Source organism: Phyllopteryx taeniolatus, chromosome 2 (assembly GCF_024500385.1).
Source record: "Phyllopteryx taeniolatus isolate TA_2022b chromosome 2, UOR_Ptae_1.2, whole genome shotgun sequence".
Classification (NCBI taxonomy): domain Eukaryota; kingdom Metazoa; phylum Chordata; class Actinopteri; order Syngnathiformes; family Syngnathidae; genus Phyllopteryx; species Phyllopteryx taeniolatus.
The window spans coordinates 14,422,645-14,443,151 of NC_084503.1; the positions used below are offsets into that span (position 1 = coordinate 14,422,645).

Genomic DNA, 20,507 nt, shown 5'->3' on the forward strand with positions numbered 1-20,507 from the left:
GAGGAGCCGGGTTCAAATCTGGCCTCACCTCTGTGGAGTTGGCATGTTCTCCCTATGCCTGAGTGGGTTTTCTCAGAGTACTCCGGTTTCCTCCTACATCCCCAAACCTGCATGGTAGGTTCATTGTAAACTCAATTGTCCATAGGTGTGAATGAGAGTGTGAATTAGTTTGTTTGTTTATATGTGTCCTGCGATTGACTGACGACTGGGACCCCGCCTTTCGCCCAGAGTCAGCTCGGATAGGCCCCAGCTCGCCCACGACCCAAGTGAGGAAAAGTGGTACGGAAAATGGAAAGTGTCACTGGTTGTTTGTGTGTGCAGAGCTTACACAAATGCAGTAACACTCATGCCGCTCGAAAAAAGTAAGGTTAAAGTTCAGTACTCTTACATTTCCGACTAAATTCTAATGAGAATGCATTGTCTAGATCAGTGATTTCCAACCTTTCTGGAGCCAAGGCCCATATTTTACAACTGAAATATCTCACGGCACACCAACAAACAAAAATGTCACAAAAAGTGGATCTATCAATTACTGTATGTACTTCCTGCCATCTAATAGAAGACAATTTATGTATTCTGTCTGTCACTATGCCTCACTGGCATAAATAGATGAACAAAGATACATTATTTCTTGTAAATAAATACTTTTTGAGCAACTAAATAAAATTTTATAATTTCCCACGGCCCACCCGAAGAGAGCTCACGGCACACTAATGTGCCCCGGCACAATGGTAGGGAATCACTGGTCTAGATCACGGTTGAGCAATTTACTTTCCAAATGGGCCATGTGAGAAACATGCCAATTACCTCATTTGCGTTTCATATTAATGTATGTATTTATATAAATTATTAACTTGTGTGTGTGTGTATATATATATATATATATATATATATATACATATATATATATATATATATATATATATATATATATATATATATATATTCAAAATTGTGAAATATATATATATATATATATATATATATATATATACTTATATATATATATATATATATATATATATAATATATGTTATAATATATATAATGTATGTTTATAATTTTTTTCTATATTTTTTTAAGTGTGCTGGCATTATAAAGTACCAACTGCTAAGTCATAGATTGGAAATTCCTAGTTGAGACTCTCAAATCATTCATTCATTCATCTTCCATTCCGCTTATCCTCACTTGGGTCGCAGGCGTGCTAGAGCCTATCCCAGCTTTCTTCGGGCGGGAGGCGGGGTACACCCTGAACTGGTCGCCAGCCAATCGCACCCACATTCACACCTACAGACAATTTAGTCTTCAATCAACCTACCACGCATGTTTTTGGGATGTGGGAGGAAACCGGAGTACCCAGAGAAAACCCACGCAGGCACGGGGAGAACATGCAAACTCCACACTGGCAGGACCGGGATTTGAACACCAGTCCTCAGTCATCTGTGAGGCAGATGTGCTAACCAGTCGTCCACCGTGCCGCCTCTCAAATCATTATTAGTCCAAATTCCCCTTCCCTCCCCTGTGCATCAAGAATTTTGACGTCCACTTTCGGCTTTGTGGCTAGTGACTAGTCGGCTTTGTGGCTAGTGACTAGTCGGCTACAATGAAGATACAAGTTGTTGCTGTTGCTCGCTTATATCGCCCATGCGTGCACATCAAGTTAAACCCACCCTTGAGGACTTGCACCCTGCCAGAACTAAGACAAGAGCGTGCAAAATCCTCTCGGACCCTCCACATCCCGTTGACCAGCTCTTCCAGTTCCTTACCTCAGGTAGGCGCTACCGATCAATGCAAGCTAGAACTAGCAGACATTCCAAGAGCTTCTTCCCTCTTGCAATCAAACTTCTTAAACACCTAACCTACAATTCCATTGCAACATGCTGCCAATTTTTTTGTCTTGAGTTTGTTGTCACATTTCTTTTGGGCCAATGATATATTACTCGTGCACTCACTGTAGTAGTCTCGCCACGCTGCACTATTTGTTGTTGACCAATACTGGCCACTCATGCCAGAGTATCATCTGCTCCATTTGCACACTGACTGAGGAGTATCTGCAACATTTGCACAATCTACATTGTCCCAGATTATCGCACTACTCGCTTGAAGTCTCGGCGCCCTTTGCACAATGGTCATTGCACCGGACTATTGCAATATTAGTCATTCAAACTGCTCTAAGTGCTAAAGGAGTCTGCATCTTTTTGCACAATTGTCAAAAAATAAAAATAAAAAAATGTTCCGGCATAACCAGATAAGTAGCAACACTTTTATTGCCCAGTGACTGTTTTTTTTTTGTCAATGTCTTTATGTCTCAAAAGTGTTCTCTGTCAATTGACTGTCTGTTGTCGTACTAGAGCGGGTCCAATTACCGGAGACAAATTCCTTGTGTGTTTTTTGGACATACTTGGCAAATAAAGATGATTCTGATTCTGATTCAAAACAAAATTACTGCATCTTTCATGATGTATTTTGACTTTATAAGGAGTGAGATTGTTGATCCGAGACTGACTGATGTGGCCTGTGGGCCATACTTTGCCTAAGTCTGGTCAAGGAGTAAATGTGGTACTGTGTACGAATTAGGTAAAAACAGAACAGACAAAATTACTCAAAGCCCAATACTAATATTTGAGGGAAAAAAAAGCTTGTTGTTTTAAGCTTGCTCTAAACCCAAAACAGATAAGGTTTGCAATTTATGTTGCTTAACATCAGAGGTGGGTAGAGTAGCCAAATGTACTCAAGTAAGCGTTCTGTAACTTTAGAATAATATTACCCAAGTTTAAGTAAAAGGTAGTCCTACAAATAATCACTTGAGTAAGCGTTAGTATTCAGTGAAAAATCACCTCAGTACTCAACATGAAATACTGTAGACCCATCCATTAATTTTCTATACCGCTTATTCTCATTATGGTCGTGGGTGTGCTAGAGCTTTTCTCAACTGATAATAAAAGTAATACAAATGGGAATATGCAAATATTTGACATAAACGAAGGCAAATTCAGCCACAATAAATGGTCTTAAATAACTTTCTTTGTTCACTCACCAGGCAGAGATGATGAAAAAGTATTTAATTGTATACAATTTGATTACATTGAACTTCAATAGGTGGATTTAGCCACATTTATCAGCAATGCTCAAATCTGTTTCAGTCCGCAAAAACAATTTGATTTCTGCCAAATTACATCTTTGTTGTGCATACATTGAGGATTGTGTTTTCTCCCTCCTGCTTTTCAGTGCCCACAACCCTTTCTACAGTGAGGAACAGAGAGCTCAAATGGGTCTGATTGGCTCGGACAAACTGCAATTCGCCTTCACGTGCTGTGGTCGACCTTCTGGTTTCATTCCACAGAGCATTACATTTTGTAAACACAGACCGAGAAAGCCTTTTGTATGTTTCTCAAGTTCCAAGTAGAGTTCTTTTAGGCTGCAATGCCAAAATTTTAGGCAGACACGAACAGGGGCGCTGAAAATGGGAGAATCAGGAGAGGGATTCTAAGGGCCCATGATTGACAGGGGCCCAGAGAGGCCCCTCATAAAATTATAATCCTGACAAAATAATATGACACTCTGTAATACTCGTACAATTACACCAACTGTATTTTTTATTTACAATGCACTACGTGTATTTGTTTTGGAAATATCGCCAAACATCTACCCCTCTCTATTTTCCCAAAAATGGTTCTGTCTACCTGCTCCAGCCTGCAAAGTGCACATTTTTCACTGACAGCGAGTGAAGGCGGAGACGCCACAATGCCACAAAAGTGGACGAGACAAGAAATAAAAGAAAAGAAGGCAGGAGAAAGAAGAGAAAGCTTGACTACTATATGTCACCCATTTTTATCCATTGGAAAAATTTATCTGTTAGTCGTTCACGTGATGGAAAACCTGTAACCTGTTGTGTTTTCCTAACATTGTACATTCTTTATAAGCTATCACACTATTCTTCCCATATTGTCCATATTTCTGGAGAAAACTCTGGATTTATATGTTCCACTGTTGTTTTAGTTAAATAATCAATGCAGGGTATTTGTTAGAAAGTTCCTCTGCTCGTATTCAGTCAGTCAAAAATGACGCATGTTGTGAACAGACACGTCAAGAAGAAAAGCAGCTGTCTGTCTGTCAGTCCCCCCGCCCCACCTGAACAAGCCCAAGTACCCAATGAGGAATGAGGTGAACACTGATTATTAATGAGAAAAAAAAATTTAAGAATAAAACTATTACTACTATTACAATATAATACATTATATTTTCAGTGCTTAGTCCACAAAGTAACTGTCGTATTTTTATTTTCACAATTATGGGAATAGTCAAAAACATCATTAAAATGCATAGTGTTATGTAAAACAGTATCAAAATGTTCCACTGCCCTGAGTGGCCAGGTGTGGGGGTGGGGGCTTCCTGGTAAGATTTCTTTTCATAGGGTCCAAAATCCATGGCAGTGTCCCTGGACACAAATGACAGTACATGACATATATACTATAGTGCCAAAAGTATTCGCTCACCTGCCTTGACTCACGTACGATTTTAAGTGATATCCCAGTCTAAATCCATATGGTCTACCCTTTGCAGCTGTAGCAGCCTCAACTCCTGTGGGAAGGCTTTCTGCAAAGTTTAGGAGTGAGTTTATGGGATTTTTTTGCCCATTCTTCCAGGAGCATATCTTTGAGGTCACACACTGATGTTGGATGAGAAGGCCTAGCTCTCAGTCTGCGCTCTAATTCATCCCAAAGGTGTTCTCGGGTTGAGGGCAGGACTCTGTGCAGGCCAGTCAAGTTCATGCATACCAAATTCTCTCATCCATGTCTTTATGGACCTTGATTTGTGCACTGGTGCACAGACATGTTGGAACAGGAAGTGGTAATGCCCTAACTGTCCGACTGTCCAAAATCTCTTGGTATTCTAAAGCATTCATGGTTCCTTTCAGTGGAGTTCAGGGGTTAATACGTTGAACATTTCCAACTTTGTGGCTGTGCACAAATTAAGGTTAATAAAGGCATGGATGAGAGAGTTTGATGTGGATGAACTTGACTGGCCTTCACAATCCTGACCTCAACCCTATAGAACACTTTTGAATGAATTAGAGCGGAGACTGAAAGCAAGGCCTTCTCGTCCAAAATTAGTGTGTACCCTCACAAATGCGCTTCTGAAAAAAATGACTTTGGGCAAGATGAGGAATATACCATGGACTGGTCGCATAAGGAATCTACAATTATTATTCATCCATTTTCTGTACCGCTTATCCTTACTAGGGTCGCGGGCGTGCTGGAGCTCATCCCAGCTGACTCATTATTACTAATAATTTTGAAATCTAGGAGGAAGCCGGAGTACCCCGAGAAAAGCCATGCAAGCTCAAGGAAAACATGCAAACCCCAGACAGGAAGCAGATATTCAAACCTCAAATCTCAGAACTGTGAGGCAGACTTATTAACCACTAGTCAAAGATTTGGAACAAGCGTAAGACACTGTAAAATTGTTTCCCTTATGTTTCTTTGATGTGGGCATAAATGAAATTATCGTCAAACTTTCCAAACCTCTCCTGCTGTGTGAATTCCACACTTCACTGCCAACTTTCTGAATGTGTTCCAAACATTTTTTAAATGGCCAAGGACCTATTGACTGTATTGGTGAATAGATATCAAAAGCTGCTTGAGTGCTTTCCATGCTTTGACCCTCTTCAGCTGCAACTTGTTTTTTGAATCCATATCCAAGAGCTCTGAATTCCACCTTAAAGTAGCCATGAGGAACAAGGTCTTATTTCCAAGAATACTGATGTATGGAAAGTTAACTTCTAAAAATACATTTTCATTGCCTCTAATGTATTTTCTGGTTTCTTGATAATCTTTATGTTGGTGCACAGTAAATCAATAGTACATTTCACAGCATATATTTAGGATATTTTTCAAATAAAGAACCATGAAACTTAAAATGAGTTTCAATGGGAAATTGCATGTTATGCAACGAGTGAAAAAATTCAATAAAAGTAAATGTTTACTGTAAATCATTAAGCCCTTTTGCCAACTAATGCCAAATATAATTCCAGTCAAGGTCTCCTACACTCCTGACACATACTTTATTTTATATTTCTTTAAAAGGGTCTGTATTTATTTTGTACTTAAATCTTATCATAACTACATCTGATTATTAACTATTTTTGAAGCAAATTTTTAAACCAGTAACTGTTAACTGTGCTATTTGATTTTAACTTTACAGGTGACTCTGACATACATCATACAGTGGGAATTGTTAGCATTTTTGCTGATTTATTAAAAAAAGAAAAACTGAAATATCACACAGCCGTAAGTATTCAAACCCTTTGCTGTGACACTCATATATTTAACTCGGGTGCTGTCCTTTTCTTCTGATAATCCTTAAAATGGTTCTACACTTTCATTGGAGTCCAGCTGTGTTTGATTATGCTGATTGGACTTGATTAGGAAAGCCACACCCCTGTCTATATAAGACCTTACAGCTTGCAGTGCATGAAAAGCTCAGAGACAGAATTGTGGCAAGGCACAGATCTGGGCAAAGTTAAAAAAAATAATAATTATGCTGCACTTAAGGTTCCTAAGAGCACAGTGGCCTCGATAATCCTGAAATGGAAGAGGTTTGGGACGATCAGAACCCTTCTTAGAGCTGGCCGTCCGGGCAAACTGAGCAAATGGGGGAAAAGAGCCTTAGTGAGAGAGGTAAAGAAGAACCCAAAGAGCTACTGACATGCAGTCGGGAGATGGAAGAAAGAGTCATGGCAGAGTGACCCGACGGAAACCTTTCCTTAGTGCAAGACACATGAAAGCCCGCATGGTGTTAGCTAAAAAAACACCTGAAAGACTCCAAGATGGTGAGAAATAAGAGTCTCTGTTCTGATGAGACCAAGATAGAAATTGTTGGCCTTAATTCTAAGTGGCATGTGTGGATAAACCAGGCACTGCTCATCACCTGTCTAATAAAATCCCAACAGTGAAGCATGGTGGTGGCAGCATCATGCTGTGTGTGTGTTTTTCAGCTGCAGGGACAGGACGACTGGTTGCAATCGAAGAAAAGATGAATGCGGCCAAGTACAGGAATATCCTGGACGAAAACCTTCTCCAGAGTGCACAGGACCTTATACTGGGCGGAAGGTTCACCTTCCAACAAGACAATGACCCCAAGCACACAGCTAAAATACAGAAGGAGTGGTTTCAGAACAACTCTGTGACTGTTTTTGAATTGCCCAGCCAGAGCCCTGACTTAAACCCAATTGAGAATCTCTGGAAAGACCTGAAAACGTTCACCATCCAACCTGACAAGAACTGTAGAGGATCTGTAAGGAGGAATGGCAGATGATCCCCAAATCCAGGTGTGAAAAACGTGTTGCACAATTCCCAAAAAGACTCATGGCTGTATTAGCTCAAAAGGGTGCTTCTACTAAATACTGAGCAAAGGGTGCGAATACTTAGCGCTGTGTGATATTTCAGTTTTTCTTTAATAAATCTGCAAAAATTTCAACAATTCTGTTTTTTTTTCTGTTAATATGGGGTGCTGTGTGTACATTATCTATCCATCCATTTTCTGAGCCGCTTCTCCTCACTAGGGTCGCGGGCATGCTGGAGCCTATCCCAGCTATCATCGGGCAGAAGGCAGGGTACACCCTGAACTGGTTGCCAGCCAATCGCAGAGCACATACAAACAAACAACCATTTGCACTCACATTCACACCTACGGGCAATTTAGAGTTGTCAATCAACCCACCATGCATGTTTTTGGGATGTGGGAGGAAACCGGACTGCCCGGAGAAAACCCACGCAGTCACGGGGAGTACGTGTGAACTCCACACAGGCGGGGCCGGGGATTGAACCCCGGTCCTCAGGACTGTGAGGTAGACGCTCTAACCAGTCGGTCACCGTGTCGCGTGTGTACATTAACGTGGAAAAGAAATACTTAAATGGTTTTAGCAAATGGCTACAATTTAAGGGGGTCTGACTACTTTCCGTACCCGCTGTATAATTGCCTCCACAGCAGAACATTTTGTTGCGATTGTGCATTGTTCAGAGTAGTAGTGTGTGGCATTCAGCTATACTTCAGAAAACAGTCCATGCATGCTTATAATCAGTTGACTTGAGCCTTATTGCCAAAATGTATAATTGTAGTGAATTTGTCAAGGACTCTAGTTAAAGCATTCACGAAAAGTGGTTGGCTGCCGAAGAGGCACAAGCATCAGTGTACCTAAAAGCCTGAGCGTAGCCTTCCTATCACAGGCTCTTACTTGTGATGAGAGAGAGAAAAAAAGGACTGAGAGGCCTTCAGTCAAAGCAGCGGATGTGTCATCATGACATTAACAGTGCCACTCTAAGTAAGACACACTGGTTTGTACAGTGAATGAACAGTCAAGGGAACCGCCTTTTCTAGTCATCACCACATCAACATTAGTTGGTTTGGAAATGCCTACTCACGAATGACACAGAGCAGGATTCGCTGAATAATCCCCTTTCTGGTGCACAAAGACGTAACTTAATATGCAACATTGTACACTAAGTCTCTCCAGGCTGAAATATATTGGATTTACTGTATTTCTTACCAAAGCAGCCCAAATCATCGAAATGGAGTGTCTCTCAACTTGAGAAAAACACGTTCATAAGCACTGGTGGAAAGTTTCAAGGAATTGTTGCTCAAAGAAGAGTTGGCTTCAAGTCAAGCTAACCTCAAATTGCATCCCACTCACTTATCTATGTCACCCAGAAACATACCTTATAGCTTCATACACAAATACACACTCTTTTTTATTACTTAACCCTTTTAGCACCATAATAATAGATATATTTATTAAAACGCCTGGTCTTTTTTTGTCTATTGAATGATTAAAATTGCTCGAAGTAGCGAGGAGTTACGGTAATTTGAAATACACATGTGCCGCGGTGTCACCGGTGATCCCCGTGGTTTTAAAAGGGTTAAAACACACATGCCTGGAGGGACGGTGTCTTTCCACTTTATTCGGACAGAGCCGCAGACATAAATTATCACCACCCCTATCACCAATCTTAATATCACAGAAAAAAAGATGCAGACGGCCAATATGACAATAACAACGGAGGAAACAAAACTGCCATTTTATAATGCAAAGCCAACAAAGATGCTGCCATCTAAAGCGAGATGCAGCAGGGTGTTTAGAAAATGAATTTTTAGTTGTTGAGAGGTTGAAATTTAGTCGACCCGAGTGAGGATAAGTGGGACAGAAAATGGATAGATGGATTAATTCATAACTTAATTAAGCTGTAATTGTAGGTGTGTGTGTGTGTGTGTGTGTGTGTATGGAATGGAAGCGCATTTAATTGTTCTGCCTATCACTAAATAACACTGACATAGATGGATGAACAAAGATGTATTTCTGATTAAGAAAAACAAAATCACTAAGCAGACGCCACCGAAGGTGGTTGAAAACAACCAGGGAAAGATCTTGTAGGACTTCCAGATGCAGACTGACAAACTGGTGATGGCCAACCAGCCTGACATATGTTTTTACATGTGTGTGTAAAACAAAATATATATAAATCAAGACACCCCACCTCATATGCCAGCTTTTTGTGATGTACAAAAATGAGACAAATGGATAACCATTTTTTTAACCATTAGTGTTACCTACAACCTGTATAACTCAATTGAATAAAAAAAAAGATATTTTTTCACGAGGGGAAGAGAAACTAAACAACTTGGATACTGTGGTTGCACAAGTGTGAATACCCTCTTATAACTGGTGATGTGGCTGTGTTCAGAATTGTTGTTCAAATTGTTAAATTGGAGTCAGTACACACATGACACCATTTACAATTAGAATTAGAATTTTAGATGAACCATCCATCAATTTTCTTCCGCCTAGCCGAGGTTGGGTCGCAGAGGCAGTAGCTTGTGAACAAGACAGGGGGCAGGATCTCATCCCTGACCTGGAGAGGGCACACCACCCTTTTCTGACTGAGGACCTTGGTCTCAGATTTAGAGGTGCTGATTTTCATCCCAACTGCTTCATACTCAGCTGCTAACCACTCCAGTGAGAGTTTGAGATCACGTCTTGATGAAGCCAACAGAACCATATCTTCTGCAAAAAGCAGAGATGCAATACTGAGGCCACCAAACCGGATCCCCTCTACACATCAGCTGCGCCTAGAAATTCTGTCCATAAAAGTTATGAACAGAATCGGTGACAAATGGCAGCATTGGTGGAGTACAACCCTCACCGGAAACTAATCCGACTTACTGCCAGCAATGCGGTCCAAACTCAGACACTGGTTGTACGGGGACCGAACAGCCCGTATCAGGGGGTTCGGTACCCCATACTCCCGACGCACCCCCCACAGGACTCGCCGAGGGACACGGTCGAACGCCTTCTCCAAGTCAACAAAACACGTAGACTGGCTGGGTGAACTCCCATGCACCCTCGAGGACCCTGCCGAGGGTGTAGAGCTCGTCCACTGTTCCAAGGCCAGGACGAAAACCACACTGCTCCTCCTGAATCTGAGATTTGACTTCCCGACAGACCCTCCTCTCCAGCACCCCTGAATAGACCTGACCAGGGAGGCTGAGGAGTGAGAGGTCTTCAAAGTATTCTCCCCACCGAATCACAACGTCCCCAGTCGAGGTCAGCAGCGCCCCATCCCCACTATACGCAGTGTTGATGCTGCACTGCAATCTCCCTCCTGAGACGCCAGATGGTGGATCAGAATTTTCTCGCAGCCGTCCGGAAGTCGTTCTCCATGACCTCACCGAACTCCTCCCATGCCCAACTTTTTGCCTTAGCGACCACCAAAGCTGCATTCTGCTTGGCCAGCTGGTATACATCAGCTGGCTCAGGGGTCCCACAGGCCATAAAGGCCCAATAGGACTCCTTCTTCAGCTTGACGGCATCCCTCACTGCTGGTGTCCACCAACAGGTTCGATGATTGCCGCCACGACAGTCACCGACCACATTACGGCCACAGCTCCGGTCGGCCGCCTCAGCAATGGAGGTGCGGAACATGGTCCACTCTGCCTCAATTTCCCCCGCCTTCCCCAGGACGTGGATGAAGTTCTGCCGGAGTTGGGAGTTGAAACTCCTTCTGACAGGAGATTCTGCCAGACGTTCCCAGCAGACCCTCACAATACGTTTCGGCCTGCCAGGTCGGACCGACATTTTTCCCCAACATCTGAGCCAACTCACCACCAGGTGGTGATCAGTTGACAGCTCTGCCCCTCTCTTCACCCGAGTGTCCAAGACATGCGGCCGCAAGTCCGATGGCACAACCACAAAGTCGATCATCGAACTGTGGCCTCGGGTGTCCTGGTGCTAAGTGCACATATCGACACCTTTATGCTAGAACACTGTGTTCATCATGGACAATCCGTGATGAGCACAGAAGTCTAATAACAGAACACCGTTCGAGTTCTGGTCGGGGGGAGGCAGGGGGGTGGGACGTTCCTCCCAATCACGCTCTTCCAGGTCTCACTGTCATTGCCCACGTGAGCCTTGAAGTCCCCCAGCAGAACAATGAAGTCCCCAGCGGCAGCACTCTCCATACCCCCTCCAAAGACTCCAAAAGGGTGGGTACTCTGAACTGCTGTTTGATGTATCGGCACAAATAACAGTCAGGACGCGTCCCCCCCACCCGAAGGCGAAGGAAGGCTACCCTCTTGTCCACCGGGGTGAACCCTAATGTACAGGCACCGAGGCGGGGGGCAATAAGTATACCCACACCTACTCAGCACCTCTCACCTTGGGCAACTCCAGAGTGGAAGAGAGTCCAACCGCTCTCGAGAGGACTGGTACCAGAGCCCAAGCTGTGTGTGGAGGCGACTCCGACTATATCTTGTCGGAACTTCTCAACCTCACACACCAGCTCGGGCTCCTTCCCTGCCAGAGAGGTGACGTTCCACATCGCCTTAGCCAGCTTCTGTAGACGGGGATCTGATCGCCAAGGTCCCTCCCTTCTGCCACCACCCAGCTCACACTGCACCTGACCCCTATGGCCCCTCCCACAGGGGGTGAGCCCATGGGAAGGTGGACCCATGTTACCCTTTTGGGCTGTGCCCGGCCGGGCCCCATGGGTGCAGGCCCGGCCACCAGGCAATCACCTTCGAACCCCACCTCCAGGTTTTTAGATTAACCCCAAATAAAATGTGGCTGCTCTAGTATGTTTTTACTGAGATTTTAGTCGCCACATCTTACAGCACAAGCCATGGTTTGTAGAGAGCTTCCATAGCAGAGGAATATCATTTCTTAAATGTATCAGTCAGGAGAAGGGTACCAAAGAATTTCTAAGGCAGATAAATATACTATACTATAAATATACTACCATGGAACACAGTGAAGAGAGTCATCATCAAGTGGAGATAATACAGCACAATAGTGACATTACAAAGAGCTGGACAGCCATCCAAACTTAATGATAAAACGAGATGAAAACTGGTCAGGGAGGCTACCAAGCGACAGCAACATTGTAGGAACTGCAGGAATTTCTGGCAAGCACTGGATGTTTAGTACATGTGACAACAATCTCCCATCTTCCTCAGATGGGCTATGTGATAGGCTTTTCTTACCATGAAAAACATTCAAGCATGGCTACATTTAGCAAAATAACATTAAAATCTCCCAAACACGTGGAAAAATGTTTTATGGTGCGATGAAATAAAAGTTGAACATTGAATGGCCCCAATACCAAAAGTTATGTTTGCCGCAAACACAACACTGCTCATCACCAAATAAACACCATATCTAAAATGAAGCATGGTGGTGGTAGCATCATTTTTGAGGGGTTTTTCTTCAGCGTGCACTGGGGTCTTAGTCAAGGTGGAAGAAATTGTGAACAGTTGCAAATGGCAGTCAGTGTTAGTGCAAAACAGCAAGGCTTCTGCTAGAAAGCAAAAAATCCCCAGTTGTAAGAGGGTGTGAAAACTAATGAGAGGAGAATCCTTTTTTATGTCAATGATTTGAATAGGTTATAGGTCACATTAATGGTGGGAAGGTTTTTTTGAAATTATTTACTAGGTCTCTTATTTGTTATATATCACAAAAACCTGTCCTTTGAACAGGGATGTGAAGACCTTTATATCCTTTCTAAATACCTGTAACGGTGATACAAAGTATATTAAAGTCAGATAATTAAAAACTAAAAATGATTTTTAATCCAATAGTATATATGTAAAAACCCACACAACATACATTTTCTAATGTCGTCTCATCTACAGTAAAATGCCATGTACAGTTAACGCATCAGTGTCATTTTTCCATTGTCTTATGATTAAAATTTATCTGTGCCCCAAATCTAAGTGCTACATTGTCAACCTGCTATTCTTTCTGTTAATCCATCACTCCAAGCTACTGATAATTAAGGATCAGAATTCACCTTGCAGGTTATTTGAGAAGCCAAGAGGAAACACTTATTTTTCCCAGTACCAGTGGTCCTTGAAATTGCTCAGTGATTAGCATCCCACCATGCTTAGTGTTGTGTTTAAAAAAAAAAAAAAGGTTGGGTACGGCCCGCTCTCTCATTATTTTATTTCCTGTGGTTCGAACAAGGAACCTATGGGTTCAATAAAAGGCTGACTGTTGTGTTTCATTTTGCTGCTGCTGCTGCTGCAATTTGCAACATTCAACCTATAATGTTGGATGATTGAAGAATGTGGATTAGGTGGGTGGCGATGATGACAGAGAACAATGGTAGACAGACACAATCACTAGGGAATATATAAATAGCGCTTTACTCTATTGTTGAGTTCACCATAAATGTCTAAGTTTAAGAGGACAGCTCGTCACCAGAAATTTTTCAAGCAAAAGAGGAACTGTGTCCCATCAAGCCACGATTAGACGTCGTTTTTTGCCTTTTTACCCAGTGGGTTGTGTAAGAACAAAAACTAGGGAAGGAAAAGCTTTGGATACTGAATGAGTCACTTTTCATCGAGGTGAGTCAGTGATTGACTTCATGCATGCCATGCATGAAGAGATATAGTTTTGCCCAGGACCTTGTTTCCCATGGTGAATTCTGTCAAAGCTGATGTAGTCACTGGTCCTGCCGTGCTTTGCAGCTTTTCGATCCCTTAACGAGTAGGTAAATGCCAAAACCTACAATGTCCAATTACCAAAATTCTGTGTGGCATTAGCCTATGCCCCACCCCTTCAATGAATTACTGAAAATGACAGTGATAATAATGAATACAACAATAAGAAATAAATAATAATTAATTGGCAATGTTAGCAATATATTGATCACTATCAAATATTTTTAGAATTGATTGGTCTGTCGATTATTCCACCAATTAATTGAAGGAACAAATACAAAATTATTTTGCATTATTTTATTTTAAAATGTGTTTTTCTGATTACCATTTAGGATTATTTTTGTTTATTTGGTATTGTTTAATCCATCCATCCATCCATTTTCTACCGCTTATCCGAGGTCGGGTCGCGGGGGCAGTAGCTTTAGCAAGGACGCCCAGACTTCCCTCTCCCCAGCAACTTCATCCATCTCTTCCGGGGGGATCCCGAGGCGTTCCCAGGCCAGCCGAAAGATGTAGTCTCTCCAGCGTGTCCTGGGTCGTCCCCGGGGTCTCCTCCCGGTGGTACGTGCCCGGAAAACCCCCACCAGGGAGGCGTCCGGGAGGCATCCGAATCAGATGCCCCAGCCACCTCATCTGGCTCCTCTCAATGTGAATGAGCAGCGGCTTTACTCTGAGATCCTCCCGGATGACCGAGCTTCTCACCATATCTCTAAGGGAGAGCCCGGACACCCTGCGGAGGAAACTCATTTCGGCCGCTTGTATCCGCTTGTATCTTGTATTGTTTAATGATTAAACAAAACCAAATGAAGAAAAATTGAGCAATTTGACATGAGAGGGAGGGATGTTTTAATCACCAACCTTTTTGCAATTGAGAGCTACTTTTTAGGTACTGATCAATGTGAAGGGCTACTAGTTTGATATACACTTCTGAGGCTGCTCCAGCTCATCGACATGTCAATTGCAGGCTATTCATATTACAACTGCAAATAATGATTATTTCCATAATAGACTAAACTGACTATTATTTTTCCCATGAATTGATTATGATTGAGTTACTGGTTTGGTCCATAACATGTCAGACAATAAAGAAAAATGTTCATTGTTTTCCAAAGTGGAATGATGTTCGAAAATGTCTTATTTTGAGTAAAGGTCAGATGACACAGATGTTATGGGGTCAGTTAAAATTGATATTTGCATTGTTTATATGTTATGTAATACATGCACATAACTTCCAGCAAGTTTTCAACCATTGTTTAGCTAAGAATTTTGTTTTTATGGCACATATTGAGTCCTCCCCGAACATCCCCGAAGCTCAAGACACCGGAGTGTGGTTACTCTATCCACCACAAGGGCTACCAGAAGTGACGTTGCAATTGACAAACACAGCGCACTACACTCTATACGTAATGGCGAGCAACGTGTTGGAATAGGAGGAGGAGGAGGATTTCGACGTACAGGAGCACCTAACTGAACTTGGCATCGTCAAACCGTACATGTTTGAGTCGATCAGGAGGTCGGAACCTGACAGTGACGAAGACGAGCAGCCAAGTAGCAGCTGTACAACAGAAAAAAAGAGTGGCCACTGGCTCCATGTGACGGTATATCAAAAGCATGTCTTTTTATACAGTCATGGCTTGAAATAATGGCACCCTAGGGGTGCCAATATTTTTGAGCACAACTATACGTATTATATATTAATATGTTTCAGTGACACAGCAGAAGCTTTTACATAGTATGCAGTATTCCTATATATTGTGTGCCTCGAGTAGCGTTATAACATGCCGCACAGAAAATCTTTGCTGTGTCTGTTGGCTTGTCATCTCGGCAAACGTGCAGACGATAGTACTAAAAAGTATTGCGTGGGTCTTTTTTTCCCTACTGCCCAGTGCATAGAAACCATAATAGTGTCGTAGGTATATACAAGGAAATCCTCACCTCTTGTCTGCACCGCTTTGCCGCAGCACCGAGACGGCTGCGAGATTTAGTTCTCTTGCTGGCGGTTGAGGTCCCAATGACCGTAGGAAAAATAGTTGGTACCGCAGCTGGTTTCAGCCTCTACCTCTGTATCCAATGCTTTCTGCTAAGTCTTTCTCAAAACATGCCGGTTCAAAGTGATCGGCACAGTTTGGAATGCTTGCTAGGCACCCATAGCTGACCACGTTTCTTCCCCTGTCGAGTGACTTTGGCTATCCACTGGTAACGTATTCTTTTTTCACTTGGAAAGCCATAAAAAAAACCTCTTGCCACTGCCTGATCCATTTGTACAACCAAATGCCACTCAATAAACTATCGTGACTTTGTTAAATCATACAAGGACGGGAACAACAGCATGGAACAATAGCACACAACGTCGAATGAACAGGCTGTTTGGCTCGTGTTACGTCACAGCGCCGGATAGAGCCGAAGACCGGAAGGCGCTGGATGCAAAACCCAGAAGGCGCATTCTGCATCATATTTATCGGTTTAACTGCTGTATATCTGCTGTATAATCACTTCAAAATGGCAGAAGTGGTTTGTAAAGGGGTTTTAGAGTTATCAAGAAAACCTCTGACCTTGAAACGCAAAAGGTAATCAGTCTGTTTTCATGAAGGATTACAGAAATCAGTGAATATTTACTGTTGAGGGGCTGAAATCAGAGGATTTGGACAAAGTTAAACAATGGCTCTCAACGATGATTTGATTATCAAAAAAGTTGATTAATTTGATGATCTATTAGTTGTCGATTAATCAATTAATTGTAACACCTCAATATTATTTTAACGATATGTTTTTTAATGTAGTTGAAAGCTGCAGCGATATAAAACCGCACTTCAATGTACAGAGAAATAATTCTAATATTTTGCGCCTCTTAAGTACAGTTACTCAATAAGGAAGCCAGCTAATTGTTTGACAGTATACAACGGATGCCTGACACTCTTTTATTTGCAAGTAATGCTTTGAATGCCGAAATGATGATAATTTTCCCATTTATTGTTTTACAAAAAAATAAATAGTAAAGCACATTATTATTTCACTATCAAGATGCCAAATTATATTTACTTATATTACTAAATGAAAAAAAATTGTTTATGTGGTAAAATTCTATCTGATTAATTTCTGACTTTTGTCAGTCTTCATTTCTGAAGCCAAATGAGCCAGTTCAAATTTGGGTATAAAAAGAGGCAAAATGTCGATTACGACTGATATCCCGTTGCTAGACAAACATCGAAAATAATCGGAAAATATGATGGGTAGAGGACATCTAGTAATGGACATGGCTGGCTGGCGTCATCCTCAGTCATATACACATACAAAAGCCTCTGTTTCCCCCGATGCTGTGTCATCAGTGTGTAAATTATCTTAATTTCTCTCCATGGTATCATTGGGAGAATGAGAATGTGATCGGCTGAATGAGGCCTCGAAGATATTGGAGTACTGTACATTGAATGCTGTTGCGATAGCAGCAGTGTGAGAATATGTCATGGCGTGACACAAGGCACACTCACTTACTGCTGTAATGGTTTTTCATTTATTGTTTTTTTTTTATGTATGGTGTGGATGTGTTTTTCAGACTAATATTTACTACTTTTATGACTTCGCTATTGTGTTAGCGTAGGTTAGTGATAGAGTACGCCACGTTCTGATTTGCCTACTAATTTGGGTTACGTTGCCACCGTAGGTTTGAAACTGTCATAAACCGAGCAGCTCCTGTATTGTGTAAATGTGTAGAGTACGTGGAATGCACATTGTTTTCTGGATCATAGACTTAATGCGCAGGCTGTGGATTTAGAAGTGTACACTTGAGGACAAAGTCGTGCAGGTTTATTGTGTGATGTTTATTCCTAATGAAGCCCCTTCACACCAACCTACAAACAAGCCTTTTCAGTATTTTCTTTCTTACTGACAAATTGTTCCTATTCATTCTTTAAGCCGATTGGCCCAACTAACGCTGAGTATTTCTAACATCCACCCTGTGTTAGAGTGTTAAGAAAGATGGGAGCTTCATTTCTGCTTGAGTTGCACCACCACATCGAGAGGGCATGCTGGGGGAAAACAGGATACATAGGGGGGCAAAAGACATACTGTGCACACAGGTTTGCACGTGTAGATTCAGTGAAAATAAAGCTTGATTTTAAGCTTTTACAAGATGTCACACTCCAGTTCCAGAGCGCTTTCGCGTCTGGCCAAAACCCTGCGCTATTTTTTTTTTTTTTTTTTTTTTGTGCTGCAAACGTGTATGCAGAGAATACCTGAACAGAATTTGAATTACCATATGACGTACGTCTCTTCGAGCACTGATGTCCTGCTGGCAACAAGGAGTCTCACACGTCCGTACTGCCTCCGGCAAGCGCTCAAACCAGCAATTTGTTGCATAGCTCCCCTCCGCACCGATCATATCTACATTGTATCTACAGCGAGCATAATCCATACGTCCGAACGACACACATTCACATACACACATACGCACGCACTAGCGGATGCGGCAGATATCATAAAAGCACACGGGGATGAAAATGGACGTAGCAAGGCATCCCAAAAAAAAAAAAAAAAAAAAAGAAGTATATTACCATACATTCAAGTATTAGGTTGGAGTGCCCCGTTTTCCGCATTGCAACCGGAGACATATGACACGATCCGTGCGGAACACACCGGACGTGGGGTGAATCTCAGAGAATGCAATCAAATACTTACGCATTTTATCGAGTGAATACAAAGTGGGAGCGTTGAGGGGAAAACCGGCAGGGCCCTGGTCCCCGTTTTGGAAGCTGTGCAGTGCGAACGAGGCGCAAATCTCCATGTGAGAGGAGCTTTTTGGGGGGGAGCTGCGGCAGTCCGATTCTCCCTCTCGATCACAAGTCAGAATGCTCGCCTGTGAAAAATGCCAAACATTGGCGGGTGTGTGTGGGGGGGGGGGCTTAGTTGCGTGAATCTACGATGCACGCCACCCCACTCGTTCCCTTGAATGGTGATGAGCCCGTCTATGGATCGGCACCAGCACTGTCAGCGGGACGACGACCTGAAGATATTCCGATCTGGACTAAGAGGGGGGGTGGTGGGGGGGGGGGGGGGGGGGAGAGATCCTGCAGAGTTTCAGATGATGGTGTGGGGGGCATCGAGTCTGTGATGGCGCTCTTGTTACCCAGTCAAGCCCAAAACGGACTCCCGCTGGCAGGTTCCTCGTTGGGGGAAAAAAAAAAAAAAAAAGACGATTCATGCGCAAACCCACATACACACGAACAAAAATTGGAGTATTTAGGTTTTGTCCGTTTCCTCTAATCACCCCCGCACTTTACTGGTTTAGCAGACAAATGTGACAATGAACTCTTGAAGGCATTGCTGATGGGGAGGAGAAAACCTCGCAAAATCCCCACTGCAAGCATCACGGCTGGGACAGTACAAATGTGGCCACACTTGTGGGGAGGGGGGGTGGGGGGGGGGGGGGGGGGGGGGGGGGGGTGGGGGCGTGTGCGCGCAACCACGAGCACGGCTTTTGGAAGCGCGCGTGGGGAGTTACGTGAGCCGGACAAGCAGACTGGAAGTGTGCGCCTCGCCCAGGGACCACTTTAACTTGGACCGCTTTGCCTGCGCGTCCATCTGGCCATTTAAATCACACAGCGGTCGTCAATTATCAGGGATCAATGGCATTAACGCACGAAGCCTGTGCGCGCGCGCGCGCGTGTGAAGAAATAGTTGATGAGGTATGGTTGCCACCTACAGGCGTGAGTCTCCAATCAAAACCTCTAAAACGCCATCCATGGATTCATTCAGTCAGCATATTGGAAATTAATATTGAACACATCTGGATATTGTTTAATTCATCTCTATGTCAGTCTTATATAAATATGGCCTTTATTATTCTATAGTTGTATTGGCTCCATTTAACGTCTGCAGGTTTACCTCATAATGTGGTCCATATTAGAAAGCACAAACTTTAGATATGTTTGGGTTTTGTTTTAAAACTACATGCTTGTATATGTACATTTATGTTCGATACTGCTTGTCCTCCTTAGACCTGGAACTATCCATGCTGACTTTGGTACACCCTGAACTGGCCACTAGGCAGTCACACAGCACATATGCAGCACAGAGTCAATCACACTCAAGTTCCATTCACACTCATGGACAAATTGGAGTCTTCAGTTTAAGTAAGGTATGTTTTGGGAATGTAGGAGGAAACCAAAGTCGTCCTACCCAAAAAAAGGCAAACTTCATGGACAGGCAAACTTCACACTTGGAGACCTGGAGTCAAGATTTAAACCCTAAACCTCAGAACTGTGAGGTATAATGACTCGTAGGTACTATACTCTATATATATACTTAAGACTCAGAACTATGTAGTGCTCAGTTGTGGAGATCAGGGGTGATTCTAGGATCAGAAGTTAAGGGTTGCTGAGCTCGCGGCCAGGCAACATAAAGTTCACTGTTTGGTACATTTCAATGCAATTAAATTTCCACATTTATTGAAAGATAAATATAACACTTTTTGGAAAGTCTGTGACTAAGCCATGAAATCTCATAAAGGTTATCTAAATGTT

At 42.7% G+C, this 20,507-nt stretch overlaps 1 protein-coding gene across 2 annotated transcripts in view; it reads right to left on the reverse strand.

The window, feature by feature from the left end:
• The window catches only part of lrrc4cb (leucine rich repeat containing 4C, genome duplicate b), a 76,853-nt gene extending 57,851 nt beyond the window's left edge, over positions 1–19,002 (reverse strand). For both annotated transcript variants that reach the window (XM_061762161.1, XM_061762163.1), the window contains exon 1: positions 18,664–19,002. The gene's annotated coding sequence lies outside the window, so the exon portion shown is untranslated. The remainder of the gene's footprint in view (positions 1–18,663) is intronic.
• Positions 19,003–20,507: the final 1,505 nt, after the last annotated feature.